This window comes from Phasianus colchicus, chromosome 3 (assembly GCF_987193195.1).
Source record: "Phasianus colchicus chromosome 3, bPhaCol1.hap1.1, whole genome shotgun sequence".
NCBI lineage: Eukaryota > Metazoa > Chordata > Aves > Galliformes > Phasianidae > Phasianus > Phasianus colchicus.
In genome coordinates, this window is record NC_143438.1 from 39,078,598 (window position 1) to 39,095,699 (window position 17,102).

The window sequence follows — 17,102 nt, forward strand, 5'->3', positions numbered from 1 at the left end:
ACAGTCTTCTATATAGAAATCAGCTTCACTGATCCCAGCAGAGTAATAAATGGTAGTAATATTCAGACTAACAATAGCTTACACAGAACCTCTAATTGCATGAATTTAAATCATTTTACAAAAATAATTAGCTTTTTAAGCTGTTGAGAAGTACATCTTACAAGTCCTTTATTTGTATTCTATATAGGAAACAAATGAGGTTCTGAGGAATTTTTTTTTTTCCTTAAGTTCATGAAGCATTTGGTAATTCAGGACAGGACTCCTACAAAACCTGGATTCTACTCTTCCATTCTTAATTACTTCTGTTTCTATACAAGCTGAAAAACTACTACATACAGAAAATACCCAGAGAGGAAAAAAATATCCTGTTCTCCCTTCTTATCCCAATGATGAAAGGAAATCATACCCATGGACTGAATATGAAGTGAGATTTACAGAATTATTTACTCTGCAGTAGAGCAAAAATTAGTTTCCGTGGCAACCACTGCACCTCCTGAAATGCAGAACACCTAAATATAAACAAATAAAGCCAAAAAAACCCTTTTACATATAGTGTATTTCTTTCAATAAGTAAGAGTTTATATTGCATATATACATGCATTAAGTGATATTTAATGGCATTTTTCATAGCTAAATTCTGAAACATTCATATTTTTACAAAGGAATCAATATTTGGATCTGACATGTTGTCCCTGAGAGGATATTGTTGGACATCAGTGGCTTGAGAAACGTGCTGATATATAAGACATGCAGAGCTAACAGGCCATAGTAGCTGTCTCATTTATGTTTTATGATGTATACAGTTTACAGTTCTAACAAGGAGCAAAGATTTAAATGGAGAGTAATGTTTTTAGTACTGATCAAATCTTGATGATAATCTTGTTTTAAGTGGGAGATTGGTCTTAAACAGGGTCCAAAGGTCCATTGCTGTATGAATGAATTAGCACTATTTTTCATGTCTTATGTCTTGCAAAGGTCGTTTTTCCTTAAACTATGTAAAATTTGAAAGACTATGAAATATGCCAGGTATGTGACTAGATACGTGGTACTTGAGAAAGGGCTGATGGAAGAAGTGGAAACAATATGTTCCAGTAAAAATTCCTTTAGAAACAGGGAAGATTTTCTTTACTTCCACCTTATTACCCGGCTGAGTGAGAAGTACTTTCTGTCCTAAATAAAGCTTTCTAATAGCATGCATTCAAGTATCCATGATCTCACGATAGTCAGGGAGAAGGTTGTCAGGAGAGGAATTCGTAGGGTTTTGGAGATCTGTGATTTCAGCAAAGCCATGGGCCTACACCAGTATTAATTTCCCCTTACAGATTTCCCCTTACAGAAAATTTCAATGAGATTATTTTTCACCCTGATTCAGAATAGACTTGAATTTGATGTTGTCCATGGAATTGAATTAATGCCCCAATGGAGACTGAGTGCTCACACAGTTGTGCTACAAGTAACAGAAACCTTTGTAATAATCCACAACTATATAACATTTTCTCTGTTTTGAAGTACTGTGCAGAAGATGCACCTCAATTTTCTTCTTTTTTTTTTTTTGTTTTGTTTTAAGAATGCTCATTGAACTGCTGTTGAATATTTAATTGCTACATTTACATCCTTTAAATAATTCCATTCTATTTTATCATTTTATTTATCACTATCAAACTGTAAAAATATTTTTTTTATATGTTGCAAAACTGAGTAAAAGTGGTTCCATCATTCATCTGGGGGATTGATTTAGAAAGAAAACAGCTTTTTCAAATGTGAATGTGGTGTTTGATTTGAAGTAAGGAGTGAAGATAACAAGAAAAGGTCATAGAAAGCAGGAAAGAAGCACAGGAGGATATAATAGGCAAAATGCGACTAACTTTTTCCAACTGCACTGTCCTGAAAAGTAATTTATGTAATTTTCTGTGATTGAAAATTTCATGAGAATTATGTCTATTTTGTGTTCGTTCTCTCTTGAAGCATAAAGAAGGATTAATGTATTGCAATAGGCTTCAGTAGGAATGTGTGGTAATTTAACATGGTATTTAAGTGCTCTTTTAGTAGCTGTCATGTACTTCTAGTAATCTGCCATCTAAAAGTCTTTCTTAAAGTCAGTTGTTAGTTCCTTATACCTTAGACAGTACACAGAGATCTCTGAGGTTTACCTACTAATAAGTAGTGATGAGTGAAATAAAGATATTTCATTTTGCAGATTCCATTCTTTGTAGCAGGATTAAGAAAAACCTGGAAAGTGAATATTTAGCTGGAAAACTATAATATTTGCTGTTTGTCAGAACAAGACACTTAGGACAGTATTAAGCTGATCCTCAAAACTAGTTTACACTAACATTTTATAGCCAAGGAGAAGTGGACCCTACTAGAGTTGCAATCATAAACATGGTATCCAAAATTAAAGAATTCAATTGTTCTCTAGAATTGTCTGCTCCTAATCTGTATTCTAGAGTTTTGGGCTGATTTGCTCAGGTAGCGTGTACTGTATTCAGCTAAAGTTGTTAAGATAAATCCCATCCTCAATTTGAAAATCTGACTCAAAGTAAAACCTTTTGACATGAAAAAATTTATTGTACTGTGGAATAATCTGTTTGCTATGAACAAAACTGATTGAGTTCAAGTTGCTTTAATGGTAATCTATTTTAATATTTTTAGTATTTTAGCCACTGTTGTATCTTAATTTTGGAGAGATGAAGATATAGAAAACTGATGTTCATATTAAGGCGGAATTTACAGGATGCTCTGGGTCACATAAGGCCTTGTCAATGGAGGAAATCATCACAAGATAAAAAGTCCTTCATGTGAAATATCTGATATTATGAAAACATCAGGGCCTAAACAAAACACCTGCAAAAAAGTGAGGAAAAAAAATACGAAGTTTTAATGTTTTATTGAAGTGATATGAAACAAATAAAAGTTGTTCCATTTAACAAAAGGAGATTCTCAGATATGTATCAAATCAAACTAAAATTCCTTGTTTGACTTCTCAGTGATAAATGTGGGTTCTGGTGAAAAGTACTATTTCTTCCATGTATTCCCAAAACTAACAGTTTTACTAAGAAAATCATAAACAATCCACCAGAAATTTTGAACAGACTGAGGATCTGTGTTGGCTAACTGGTGACATAACAGCATTAAGTGAACCCACACACAAAACTACAAGAGGATTGAATAGGGAATAGAAATTGTTCTTGTGCATGTTCTACAGAGCTATGATGGGATTTATTCATAAAACTTCATGATGAAATTTTACTAATTTCTTCTTAAAAGCTCCATTATTGATGTCTATTACTATGCTGAAATTTTACTGTATTTTGATACTGAATTTCATGCCTATAACTTAAGGAAATAATGTATTGCAACAAAAGGTATGTCAGAATATACAAAAAACTCTGCTAGATATTCAGCTGTTAGCAGTTAATAGGCTGAACAAGTGTATCTGTAGATACCAATGCAAACACATAAAGATATTTTCATAGAAAGTTTGAGTTAATGTTGTTTCATGAAGTTTCTTTCCAACTTCTTTCTCTATAATCAAAGCTTTACCATAAAATAACTCCGATCATGCAGAGTAGGTGACTTCAGCTCCAGCCTTTGACTGAGTCTCCATTTGGATATGAGACTCAGGCTACATTAAAATAAATACAGGATGAAGTTGTGTATGGATATTGAAGGAGCTCAGAAACTGGAAATAAACTCTTCCATCTCTGAGTCACGTATATGTAGAACCTTTGAAAATGGGATTGTGGATCCTAGGTCACATTTGCCCCTTGATGACTTTTTTGGGGGTATAGCTAAGTTTCCTTTATATACATTAGATATATTATTAGATATTAACACTCTTAGATAATACATTATTAGACAACTATTTTATGTAACACTGTATGTTCTATTGAAAATTTCCATTGGATTTTGAGAATATCAATAACATTCATCAATATAGATAAAACTTTTTGTGGTGTCTATATCTCTTGAAGTAGCTTGAGTTTCTGATAAGCTATACATTTCCTTTAATGTCTGAAGATAGGTCAAGATAAGTTTAATGAAAAAGCATCAGCAGAACAGCGTCTAGGAAGATTCTGTTGGGATCTTTTTTATACCTCTCCCCTTGATGTTTAAAAGGAGTTATACTGCTGAGGTTATTTTGTCAGGTTTCTGTCAGACTACCTTTCCCACATTTTACAGCTCATTGCTGCACTCTGTGATAATCTTACTACACTGACTGGCTGCAGTTATTACCCTTTATATGAAGGATCTATGTTGAAAGCCAGTTATGAGTTTCTGTCCCAGTGGATTGTATGATGAAGTTGAAGCAGGCTGTCATCCAAAGCTGTATAATAGCCTCAGCTGGGAAATACAAAAGTGCCACGGATTATTGATAGAGTCATATCTGCAGTTCTGCTGATAAATTTGATGCCTCTTTTGCTAGGTTTCTGTTATTAAGAAATACCTCTGTTTGTATGTCTCCCATTCTCTCTCCCTGTGTGTTCCATTTTACTTGGTTTATAACTTGGCGTAGTATTATACTTTCCAGTGAAAAGTGATGTTATATTTAATAATCCTAATATTACAAGGCAAATGATGAACTTAACAAAGTGTTAATGATCTTCATTAGAAAAATACCCTAGAAGTATAAATTTAACAGTTTTAAAATTCTTTTATTCAATTTTTTTTTCTATTTCTTTCAAAGTACTTCACGAAACATCAAAATAAATGATTTTTCCTTATCTTTGATATCTGTACCACAAAGGAAAAAATAGAAAAGGGAATGTTATTTTACAAATTCTTACAAACTTTTAACTGACTTGCTGGTAAAACATTTCTTTCAGCTATTCATCTAAATTACACCCACATTAGCGTCAAAAATCTTCTGTCTTTGTCACCTCATAATATGGCATATTATACAGAAAATCTGCAAATACAATTCTGAAGATCTATACTGAATCAGCCACAAAAATAAAAATGAATAAATTGTTATTTTATACTCTTGTAAAAACACAACTTCTTGTGTTGTAGATCAAATTTTGTCTAGTTGAGATATAAAAGCTTTTTAATGGAAAAATGAGTTAAATTATGATGATAACAGAGATTCTTTTCTCTCCTCCTCATCTTGTATTCAATGAAAGTGAGACTCAGTGATATGGCTGAAGTATGTGTCTAAGCTGGAAATGTTATACTGTGGGCAGCAGTGAAAGTCAAGGAGATATGAAAGACCTCCTTGATCTTTCCAAATATACGAAATTAAGAGACAGCTAGTTATAAAACATTTTGTCTAATCATTTTCAGAGTAGTAAAGGGCCACTGCTGCTCTCTGCTGTGATGATTTTGTTAAACTTCTGTCTTGGGCAATAAAAGGATCCAGAGAACACCCACTGAAGATTCAGTTTTGTTTGCTCCACAGCATTCGGTTCTTCCTCCACCACAGAGGATCTGGCTGACATTGAAATTTATCATCCTCTTAAAGCATAGTAGGCTTATATTGTTCTCTTCAATTCTGACAGGAACTAGTAGAGATCTACCAGGATATCTTAAAACAAGGTTGAAATAATGACTTCTGAGCTGACCCTTTCACTAACTTCATTTTAAAATTCCAGAATAAATGAATAATAATTAGGAAAAAGGAAAGCTATCTACATGTTAGTGAAAACAGTGATCGAACAAGTTTGGTGAGATGAAATGCTAAGCAGTACTTTAATAAAGTGATATTTCACTAGCAACAATGTATTTCATAACAATCTTAAGCATATGAACATCTAAGTACCTGTCATTGGTAAATCAGTTTCTCAGTGTCATTTTAGTTTTTCGCAGTAGCTTTAAAACATAGTGTTCAGAATGTAAATACTGCAAATATTGTCCTTCACATGTTAAAAATAGGTATAGATACATAAGTTAGTCAGCTAATTTTAACAAAATGCTTGCTGAGAGGGATGGTACTTCATTATTCTGTGCTGCATGTAATTATGTTCTTCTGGTAAGTAAGAAAGCAGCAGAAAGGAGGTCTGTTGTCTCGGTTCAACCAGGCTGATAGGTGAGCTACAGGTGGGAGAGGGGAAATTTTTCCTTTCTTGAGAGCTTCTGGGAGATTTAAAAGGGAAAGCCTCCAGAGCATGTGGTGGAGAGGGAGTCGGAGTCATAACCAGCCTGAAAGCCTGGAGTCACATGTATCCTAGCCTAGACAGACTGCAAACCCTATATTCTAGACATCCCAAGTTATTGTGGAGTTTGCAGCAACAAAAGAAAATATTACAGTGCTTCTTTTATTTGGGTGAGCAAATCTAAAAGTAAGGTACCACCTTTCCACCAGTGAAGATAACAATTTCTATTCTGAGTTCTCCCTAAATTAACATAAATTAGAATGTAAGTCAGCAACTACTGTAATCAACTTCAACCTTAGAAAGATGTTTCGACTAGTCAAAACATTACCTTGGCAGGATTAAGGACCCATCATGTTAACAGTGTTGTGAAGATGCTTACATGACAGTGTGTGTGTGGAGATGTATTTCTTTCCATGATAAACATAAACATAAGAAAACTATCAAAAACTGCAAGTTTGTATGTCTAAATTATTCTTTTTTTCCTTACGCAATAAAAATATTAAAAAAAACCCATGGTTTTAGATTTTAGAATGAATGAAAATATTAAGTTGAAAGCATATTACTTGGAAGGGTAAGCCAGGATATTATTTATTACAGTATACATCAGTAATATATCTCAGGCTATTTGTGTGTATTGAACTTGTTGTCTAAATGCATATGTATATACACAGACACACATATACTAAGATTTGCTATGGAAGTTGAACATGCTTATTTTACCGGTATATGTTCTTTTATCATAACCTAGATAAGAGCTCTTGTGCCTATCACTGCAGTATTAAATAAAACACGAACTTTCATATAACCAAAGCCTGATCGTTCAGAACTCATGTGTAAACATTCCAAGAGAATTCAGGTTAGCATATAAAGAAGGACTACTGTAGAGGACTGGTTTTGATAAATAAGTCAGATTTTGTTTTTTAAACTGATACATTCTGTGTGACCTTAAGAGCAACAGTCTGCATGTTTATGTCCACAAAATAGTTGTAGATCTGTGCAGTGTATATAACATAGCATGTTTTCTATACACCTTCTAGGAGCTATGTTGCTGTTGCTGTCAGTAATATTAGCAGCTGACCTGCTCAAAAAACAACTGTAGAGTAGGAAAAACAGACTAGTGAAGAGAATATCTGAACCTATTTATTGAGCATTTAAATGCAATACCTTACAGGATGTAGACAAATAATCTCTTTAATGTAATTTTTTTCTTTCTCCTCTGTTATTTGAGAATTTGTCACCAAATTACTATGTCATTAACAACGTAGGTCTGTCCTTCTTCCTTTCTTTCTTCCGTCATTCCACCCTTCCTTCCTCTTTTCCATTCCTGCTCTCTTTTCTTTTTCTTTCTTCCTTTCTGTCTATTAATTTCCGTGTTTCTGAATTCAGAGTATTGTGTAAGTAAGAACTCTGGCAGATGGCAATCCTAATCATTTTTAATGTTAATTTAATGGATTAGTGAACTCTTCTTGGATTCACTACAGACCTCCTACATGCACTTGAGCTTGGAATTTGATTTCAGTAAAGGAAATTTAAAATTTGGTACAAAAATAAATGTTAAAAAGACAACTTGGTAAACATAATCTTAGTGAGTTTATGTAGTTATTCAGTGATGAAAATGCACATTAGCTTTTTGTAGACTTTGGGCTTCCAACCCAAGTATTCTGAGGAAGTGAGCACACACAAGCAATTTGATGTCCTTTTGGTCTGACACAGATTTCACGCAAAGAGTATGCTCTCCAAGGCACTTAAAATGAACATCCTCTAGGAATGTTTCTTGCTGATGAGACTCACTTGGATTTTTGTCAGTGACTAAAGTAAACAGAAACTTTTTTGTATATGTAATTTCATAAATGGAAAAAATGTACTTGAAAAATAGCTACATGCATATGATCTTTACACCGGGTAGACTGCTGCTAAAAAAAAACATACTCTTTTTTGAAAAAAATTATATCTATTATAATCTGACACCTATATGTGGGTTACATATTCTGAACTATTTTTTTTTGTTTTGTTTTGTTTATTCATTTGTTTATAAAGGCAAACTGAAATTGCAAAGATAAAGAAAATTGTTGTCTGAATGTAACAGTTGTGTTCTCAAATCTGAATGTTATCAATAATGAAATCCATTTCCAAATTTTATGATTTTAAATAATAAAAACTATTTGAAGGATAATTGAAGTATTTTTCAAAATAAGTTATTTTGAAAATTTGAATATATGCTTCTTTTAAGAATTTCTTTCCTAACTACAAGAAATATGGGGTATCATGCCCTACAGAGCAGGAGAGATTTATATTTTTTTCCCTATGTGCTATGTTGTTTTTAAAACTTATTTCATTTTCACAACTTTGTGAATAACAACTTTATTGTTATTGATTTTTTTTTGTTTGCTTACTTTCCAAAAGTGTCTAAAAATTTTCTCTACAAAGCAAGAAGGAAAAGGACTATTAAAAAAAAAAAAACAAAAAACAACCAAAAAAAAAAAACATAAAGTAAAAAATATGAATATTTCCTTTATTTCCTTTACTTCACCTACTGGTGGTGATCATATTATTGGAACTAGAAAATAATTTTAAAAAAAAAAGTACAAATGTAAGTGTACAGTTACATGAAACTGCAGGTTGATCTGCCATAAAATTAACAAAAAAAAAGGCAAAATAGAATACCTTCTTTTAGGACAATGTTCAGTTAGGTGAATAGATGCAATTAAAAGAAGTGATTGTGCAGCATGTCTTCCATTTTAATTTAAGCATTCACAGTGCTTGAAAATGCATTTGATGTACATTTTATTAAAGCTGATAAATACAGGCTTAATCATGTGTGTACTTGTGTGCACATGTAAAGAAGAAGAAATATATATAAAAATCAAATTTGTACAATCTCTTCTTGTAGCAAGAGAGTGCCATACCTTAGCTGCCTTCTTGAATCGATACAGTGGAGTTCCTTATTGATTCTCTTGATAAAATAATATGGTATTTTTAGTCCTCTCTCTCCTGTAATACAGTAGAGCATTAAGGAAGCAGTATAAGTACATTTACAGCCTTCTTAGTGCTGCCCACAGGGTGCTATAAATGCACAAACTGGATATAATTGAAGCACATATTAACTTACCTTCTGTTGTACAGGAAGAACATAAGCAGGCTGTTAATGGGCACTGTGTTGAAACTCTTAACTTGGGGGATGAGAATTAGCTTGCAGTAGTAATTTGGTAAGCACCTGGGAAAATTGCAAGCTTCATTTCCTGCAACGTGGAATATGATTAAAAACAGAATATATTATTATCAGGGGTGCCATTAAAAAATGTGTAGACAGCGTTCTATGATGTTAAAACGGAAATTGGAAGTTGTATTCAAATATGTTGTAGATGCTGCATGTTAATTATTGTCTACCACAGTGCACTGAAAGTGCAATTCAATTATTTGCTTTGTCAAGCAATATTTTGATTAACTTGAACTTTAATTTTGTACATCTGGTGTTTTTCACACTGTGATAAAAACAGTGTTGAGGTATGCTACTCTGCCAACTGTATCTTGAAATAACAGAAAGAACATATGCAAAGCAACAGTAAGCCATATTAGATACAGGAAAGACAGCCTTATTTTTTTCACACATTTTTTTTTCTATTTAAAAAGGAAAGAAAAGAAACAGTTATTAAGGGGAATACAGTAAAAACATGAACTTGAGTGCATATCCATAAATATGGAGCCTGCAATTATGTTTATCTCTTTGACTTACTCATGCACTGTCATTAATTGGTATGATCACATTAATATAATTACTGTATTGTACTGTATGTTTAACCCTTAAATTTTGATGCACAATTAAAAATACTTTTGCAGATCCTGGACAGTGGGAAACTGATACATTAATCTCTAGTCATGACAAGAAAACTTGATGGTAAGCTTTTTTTGTTGCCTGTTCTCAGTTACATAGAAAATGAGGACTTTAAATTCTATTATATAGACATTAATTCTATGAGAGACCAAGTAAGGAAGAATGAATTTCAAGATATTCTCTGACTGTCTTTTTTCTGCTTCTATTCTTAGTTCCAGTAGACACATGAGAGTGGGTTGTGGCTGGTTCCTTTGCAAGATCGCTGTGGGGCTGGCAGCCTTGTGAAGGAGCTACTGTGCAAGTGGGGACTCATGTTGGTGTTACAGATAATGTTGGCTTCCCCAAGGGAACTAGCAGCTGTAGAGCAGAATATACATTGCATTAATCTACCCAAAGACAGCCTTCTGCTGCAGAACGTGCTTCCTCAGAGCTAGAGCAAGATTTATAGCTGGCTCATCCTGTATTGCTTTTAAAATTTGTACTGCAGAAACTCCCCTCCCTGTAGGCCATACTCTGTCTCAAAAGGTTTGGTTAGGTCTCAGCATTTCTTTCCCATTGAATTACTGATTTTTATGTAGTATATTCGTAAAAAAATTATTTAATTGTCTGAAAGCTAGTGTCAGGTGGTATGGAAAGAGATCTTTGTTACCAACTAAAAAGCACTGAATTGCATAGAAGAGAACATTTATGGAAAGTGTGAAATTACTAAAATCTGAAACTGCGTAAATGAATGTTTTGCCATTTCTTGAAGTGTTTGCTCTGAGTGGTTTCACAACTGTTAATTCAAAATACTAACAAGAAATGTAAATCATATGAAAGCTTTATGAGTCAATGATTCTTGTCCTTCAAGAAGTTTTTTCTTCATTTTAACATGGCATGAAAAAGTGGTTACTTTACCTCAAGAGTATCTGCAAGGTATGAAAGTGGACTTAAATTATTCAACAAAATAATGTGTTTAAGAGATTGGGAGATGGTGTGAGAAAACCTTGATTCAATTCACATTGCTTAGCGTCTTTTGTGGCATCATGAACAAGTCATGTATTATCTTCCTGGCCTGTTTTATTTGCTACTGGACCATGATATGAGGGAGGACAAATAAGTTAAATAGTATCAGAGAGATGATATTGTAAAGAGCAGAATTGAGTTACAATTCTGGAACAGTTTTCCAGAGGAAAATACAAGATTGAAGATAAATAAAAGCCACATATTTTAGGATACAGGTCAAAAAGTAAACTTGTTTCTTTGTGAATATTAAAAGAAGATGCTCTAGGAGTCAAATATTTTAATTCTACTGGATATTTCAATTATATATATATGGAATGGATGAAAAAGATGGTATGGATTTAATTATAAAGAGGGTATCAGTGGGAATCTCAAGAAAATATGATGTTTCTGGTGCTCTTCATGTTCACTTTCTACATTAGAAATAAATTCAATATATACGAGACAAGGGTAAATACACTTCTCTTACAGAAGGGAAGTGTATTTACCCTTGTCTCGTATATATTGAACTTATTTAGAAATAATTGCAGATTTACCTAGTGAAAAATGAGAAAGTTGAATTTTTTTGTTCTTGTTTATGTGGTTGGTTAGTTCATTTTCCATGTAGTATTGCAGTGTCTAGAGGACACTATTTCCATCACTGTTGAGTTTTGAAAGGTGAGAATTTGTGTCCCTTGAATACATACAGATATTGGGAGACTTCATTATTACTCATAATAATTTTTTGCTTACTCATTTTTCTCCCTAAAAATAAAATTACTGGACAATACCAAGTTTTGCCTATCCAAGGCTCTCAAACTTTTTATGTCAAAGATGAAATAACTTCATGATCAATTATAGAATCATAGTGCTCGCACTCATCAAACTAATCAAAATTTCAGTGAAATACAGTTTTCTGCCAGTGATGTTTGGGTGAAAAGAGGGTATTGTTTGCAGGAAGGCTATTACTCAATAATTTTGTTGTGTGCATGTCTGCTTTTTCTTCATCCAATACTTATTGACATAGATCTTTCAGTTATGGCTCTCTGAACTTGTCTTTTACTTCAACTATTAGTAAAGGCATATGTGCACAACTGCCTCTGCGGTGGAGTTTCCTTTAATTTCTGAGCGTGTTTGAAATTGTCTAGGCTGAATGAGCATGAAATTGGTCAAATGTTTTTTATCACAATGTTTTGTAACAGTGAATGCTCTATTCTTTTAGGCTTGCTCAACAAAGTTTTTTATTTATTCTTTTTAAAGTTTTCTATTAATCTAAATTTTATTTGAAATTTTCACTACAAGGAATAATAGTGTTACTAGCAATATCATGTACTCATACTTCTGTGAAGAGGACTTACTTATTTCAAACATAGCTAGTAGTCTTTATTATTTTTTTGTGGAAAACATCTGTTTAACTTTATAGAAGTATCTTGAATATAGGTAAAACATTGCTTAACTGAATCCAACAAATTGTATGTGGATAAATTATAATAGTTAAAATATTTGATTTTGTCTGATTTTTTTTTTTTAATAAATAAAGACATTTTGTGGGTATGCTGATTGTGTTATCCTATACTATCCTTATTCGTTTCAGTAATTCTGAAATTTATCATAAATCATGTGATCACAAGGCTATTATAGAAGCTGAGGCTATCATCTGAATCTTCAATTAAGGTGGGTGCTATTCTGTTTCAGATGATTTAAAAGCTACTCATAAAATCAGAATAGTAGCCTCTTGTCACATCCTTAAATGTTAGCTCTTGTGATTTTTTTTTGTATATTGGTTCTTTGTATTTTTATAGGAAATAATATGACTGATAACCCTGTCTCTTGGAATAAAGTAGAGCCTTGAGGTTAAAGCTGTCTAGACTCTTTTTTTCAGTTTGCTTTCTGACCTTTTCTTGTATTACAGCAAGTGAACTAACATCTGACAAACCTTTAATTTTGGCAGGTTAGGCTACATGTTCTCTCAGAGAGAAATATAGACAAATGTCTTCAAACTTTAATTTCACTTGAACATTTCACTGTTCAACTGAACTTGACTATTTCTGTGCGTAGGAGTATTTTTCTTTTCTTTAAGTAAATATTTATCCATCATTTAAATTATTTTGTAGACTAGATTTTTGAGCTGGAAAGCAGATATTCTTAGATTTGAGCACAGGCAGTAAAAAGAAAAAAAATTGCTGATACTTTCTGATATCTGTCCTTTGAATAACTTGACCTATTTTCAGTACCTATTTTCATTTAATTTTTAACAGCAGTCTACAAATGATATATGATTTTATTTATCTTACATTTTAAAGTGTAAGAATAAGTGAACACCTCTTATATCATCATTAGTGACAGGAATATAACAATTATTCCAAGAATTTTTGTATGAAAATTCATAGACAGTGAAATGCTAGATAAATCTTTCATGTTTGAGAATCAATATAAGAATAATTTCATGTTTCATTTGGAAATTTCCCCAAGTGGAAATTGATTCTCTCATTCCATTTTTGTCTTAATGCAGCAAAACCCAACTATGATCACTTGGTGATTGGTGCCCATGATGCAGTTAAGAGATATCTTCTGTCTCTGGGCTGCCTCAGCAGACCAAATCCTGGGACTCCTTTCTCAGACTGGGAATGGCAATTAGCCTACCATTAGGTTGGCTTCTTGATCTTTGGAGGGTAAACTTGGAGAACAGTTGCATAAAAATTTTATGCTGTATGTGGCATGTGGCATACAACTTACTGGGGGACTTGCATTGAGGGTCTTTCTCTTATCGTCAAAATTCTTGTCTCTTCAGCAAATGTTTGAGAAGTCTGGGCTGAAAAAAGGAACTGAACGAATGATTTTATGTTCAGGAAGTGTGTTGTCATCTATTGCTTTTCTATAGACTCTCCTGAAGTTCTGCAGTGTTGTGAAAAACACACACACAGTCTTATTTTATACTGAATGTTATGAGATCTTAATTAACATCACAGAAATTTTATGTATGCAAATAGATACATTATGTGTGTAAACATACAGTTCTATGATGATATATAAGAAATTATGATGATAAGCACAATTCAAGGATTTTAATGTATTTCTCCATTTATTTTTCTTTAATTTGTGATATAAATTAAAAAATAAAGACTACCTATGGAATTCTGCTTCATGCAACAATATTTTTTTCTCACCCTGTTCCCTGTTAACATCACTGGTTTATGATCTAACATTTTTTTCCTCAGTTTATGAAAACAGAAGGAAGTTCTTTTCCTGCTGGATGGCTGGAAGATCAAATGTTTATTGAATTTCTGAGAAGGATACTTAGTTCATCATCAAAATACAATTTTTTTTTCTATAGATAAAATGTTTCATGTGGATTATTTTCAATAGAAGGCAGTCTTGGTTCAGTTTTCTCCACATGCATCCCTAGTTTATATAGTACTTATCTTGCTTTTCATTTTGCTTTGTTTTTCAATTTTTTTGGTTTCATGCAGGCCTTGCCTCATCCTGAACAAGCAACAAAATGTGGTTTAGAGAATGAAAATGTCTCATAATGTTTTGTGGTATATTCTGTAAGTATACAATATTTTCAGAGATAGGGGGTTCTCATGATAAATCAACCATGTATACACATCTCTTTTCGAAGAGTTTGACAACTCAGCTGGGATTTCATGGTTTTCTTTTTGGTATATTCTGTTGCTTGCTATCTGCTCTGAATACTCAATATTGGACTTTTTTTTTTTTTTTCTTTTTCTTTTTTTCACAGTTTTAACAGAATTTCTTCCTCATCATACTTTGACTATGAATGCTGCAGTGTCTGGAAGACTGAGGAAGAAAAGAATTGTCTAAAATAGGTGTTCATCAGGCAGACTATAAATATGGAGTTCTAACACTTTGACAGGATCTAATACTTTTGAGGTATCTTTCTCATTAAAGAAAATGATAAAACCTATGTTATAGTGAATTGTCTGCATATTTTATAACTCTTTATATAGATCTGAACAGAGCCAAGTAAACAATTAGTAAATTCTGAAATTTCCCACAAAGAGAGATAATAAAATATAAAATTATAAATACCATTTTATCTTTGCATTTTTAAGTAAGATCTAGGAGGTTTCATTTACTCCTTCATAAGGTTATATATACAAATATACAAATATACAAATATATTTGTATATATATACAAATATACAAATATTTGTAACATTTTGTTTCATGATTTTGATCCATATTTTAATGTAAGTAGAATTCAAGGGTACATTTTTTAGCCATCTTGATCTATGTGAAGAAACTTAGTAAGAAATTTTGGTGGTTAGCAGTTTGAGGGAACCTCAAAGAAAAGCCTACCTTTGCATTATCTCATTCAAGAAGGTTTGCATCAGAGGCAGGGAAAAATGAAACCAAGCATTATACATTTGCATGTATATATGTTTTTATTTTTATTTTGGTGATCTGGCTACCGGAACACAATGAAAACTAGATTATATTTGAGAAGACCTCTGGTATATATCTTATATCAGAAAATGAGTAACTCAGAAAACAATCTAGAAAATTGGCAAACACAATCAAAGGGGTGGCTCATAATGCAAGACATACTGTTTCATCTGAACAGTCTATTTGGCTGGTACAATAACTCGGCATTTTTTTCTGGTTTTGTACAATTCTATTGAGAATAACTGGGAGTAAAGTCAGTGCCAAGGCAACTTACATTGAGAAAATCCCAATTAATGACAATGTTTTTTCTCATAGGTGCATAGTGTACAAAGAAATATAATGAGGTGAATAACCTGAAAGCCAAAGACTTCTCTCATTCACTGTAGCAACACCTCTACTTTCAATGGAAAACATGCTTGGAAGAATGCTGGTTGCTGACACCATTATTGTTTGGGTATTTTTTAAATTGAGGTCTTGGAAAAAAAAAAATCTGGAGAAAAAACTGAAAAAGCCAGTCTGCAAATCAAAGGAGAGAGACTGGAAGAGTAAAGTTTATTTCACTGAACAGTAGCATTACAGGTTTTATCACTTTTTTACTTTTTCTCCTCACATGTAATGAAAAATTATTCTAATTATTATAACGATGAAGGGAATTGTGTGGAATTTCAACTGTTTTGTAAATTGTAATTTTTAGTTGAAGAAGAAATATAACTGGTTTACTATCAGGCCCATGAGATCCAGCAGAAATATTTTCATTGTTATATCGGGGAGAGCTTTTGAAGTTTAATTGAGTAAGCTGAGCAAAATGTGATTTTGAACACTGATTTCACACATCAAACCAGTGAACGCTATACAACACAGGAGTCTATTTAACTTTGCTACCATAAGACACTGAGCTACAGTAGGGAAATTTTGAATTTTCCTGAGTTCTAACTTTTTGAAATTTTTTGGATTTTTTAATTCAAATTTTTTTTAACTTTGTCAGTTCTCATTATGTTTCAGTGTTTTCTTTGTTCACATTCTTGATAATATTTCCTAAAGTTCATTGTGTTAAAGTGCTATAGGAGTCTATCCTCAACATTTACACAAATTTTATGTCTTTCCACAATAGAAAATTTTTGGAGAGCACTGGAGTTTTGTTAACCTTCAAGAAATTATGTTGTCATTGTGAAATGATGCATGTTAAACTAAAGTTTAAATGGAAACAGCAATGAAGTCAAACTAGATTATTTTCCAGATGGTGAGTTTAGGCTATTAGATCTAAATCCATATCATATTAACAATAAAACTTTTTGGATGTAATGTTGAGAAATAATCTCAATCCATTTCAAAGTTTCTTCGTATTTGCTATGTCTCCATTTTCCTAGTGTAAACATTCTTATAATTGGTGCATGGATGCAAACTCAGAGAAAAACAAAGCACTGCACTTGGGTTAGGTGAATTCAAGATATGTGTACAGACTGGGAGAAGAACAAATTGAGAGTAGTCCTGGGAAGAGGACTTGGAGATCTTGGTGGATGAAAAGCTGGACATGAGCCAACAGTGTGCTCTTGCAGCCTGGAAAGACAAAAGGCTGCATCAAAAGAGGGGTGTTCAGCAGAATAAGGCAAGTGATTGACCCCTTGTATTCTGCGCTTGTGAAGCACCATCTGGAGTACTGTGTCCAGGCCTGAGCACCCCAGCACAAGAAAAATGGGATCAGGTCCAAAGGAGGGTCATGAGGTTGTTCAGAGGGCTGGAACACCTCTCTTGTGAAGAAAAGTTGAGTGAGTTGGTCTTGTCCAATC

The 17,102-nt window shown here is 32.8% G+C and overlaps 1 long non-coding RNA gene across 1 annotated transcript in view; it reads left to right on the forward strand.

Annotated features, from left to right (window-relative positions):
* Nucleotides 1-14,784, forward strand: part of LOC149918525 (uncharacterized) — a 54,507-nt gene extending 39,723 nt beyond the window's left edge. Inside the window, exons 2-4 of the long non-coding RNA XR_016465545.1 lie at nucleotides 9,930-9,987; nucleotides 12,500-12,579; nucleotides 14,648-14,784. This is a non-coding gene — a long non-coding RNA (uncharacterized LOC149918525). The remainder of the gene's footprint in view (nucleotides 1-9,929; nucleotides 9,988-12,499; nucleotides 12,580-14,647) is intronic.
* The last annotated feature ends 2,318 nt before the right edge of the window (nucleotides 14,785-17,102 follow it).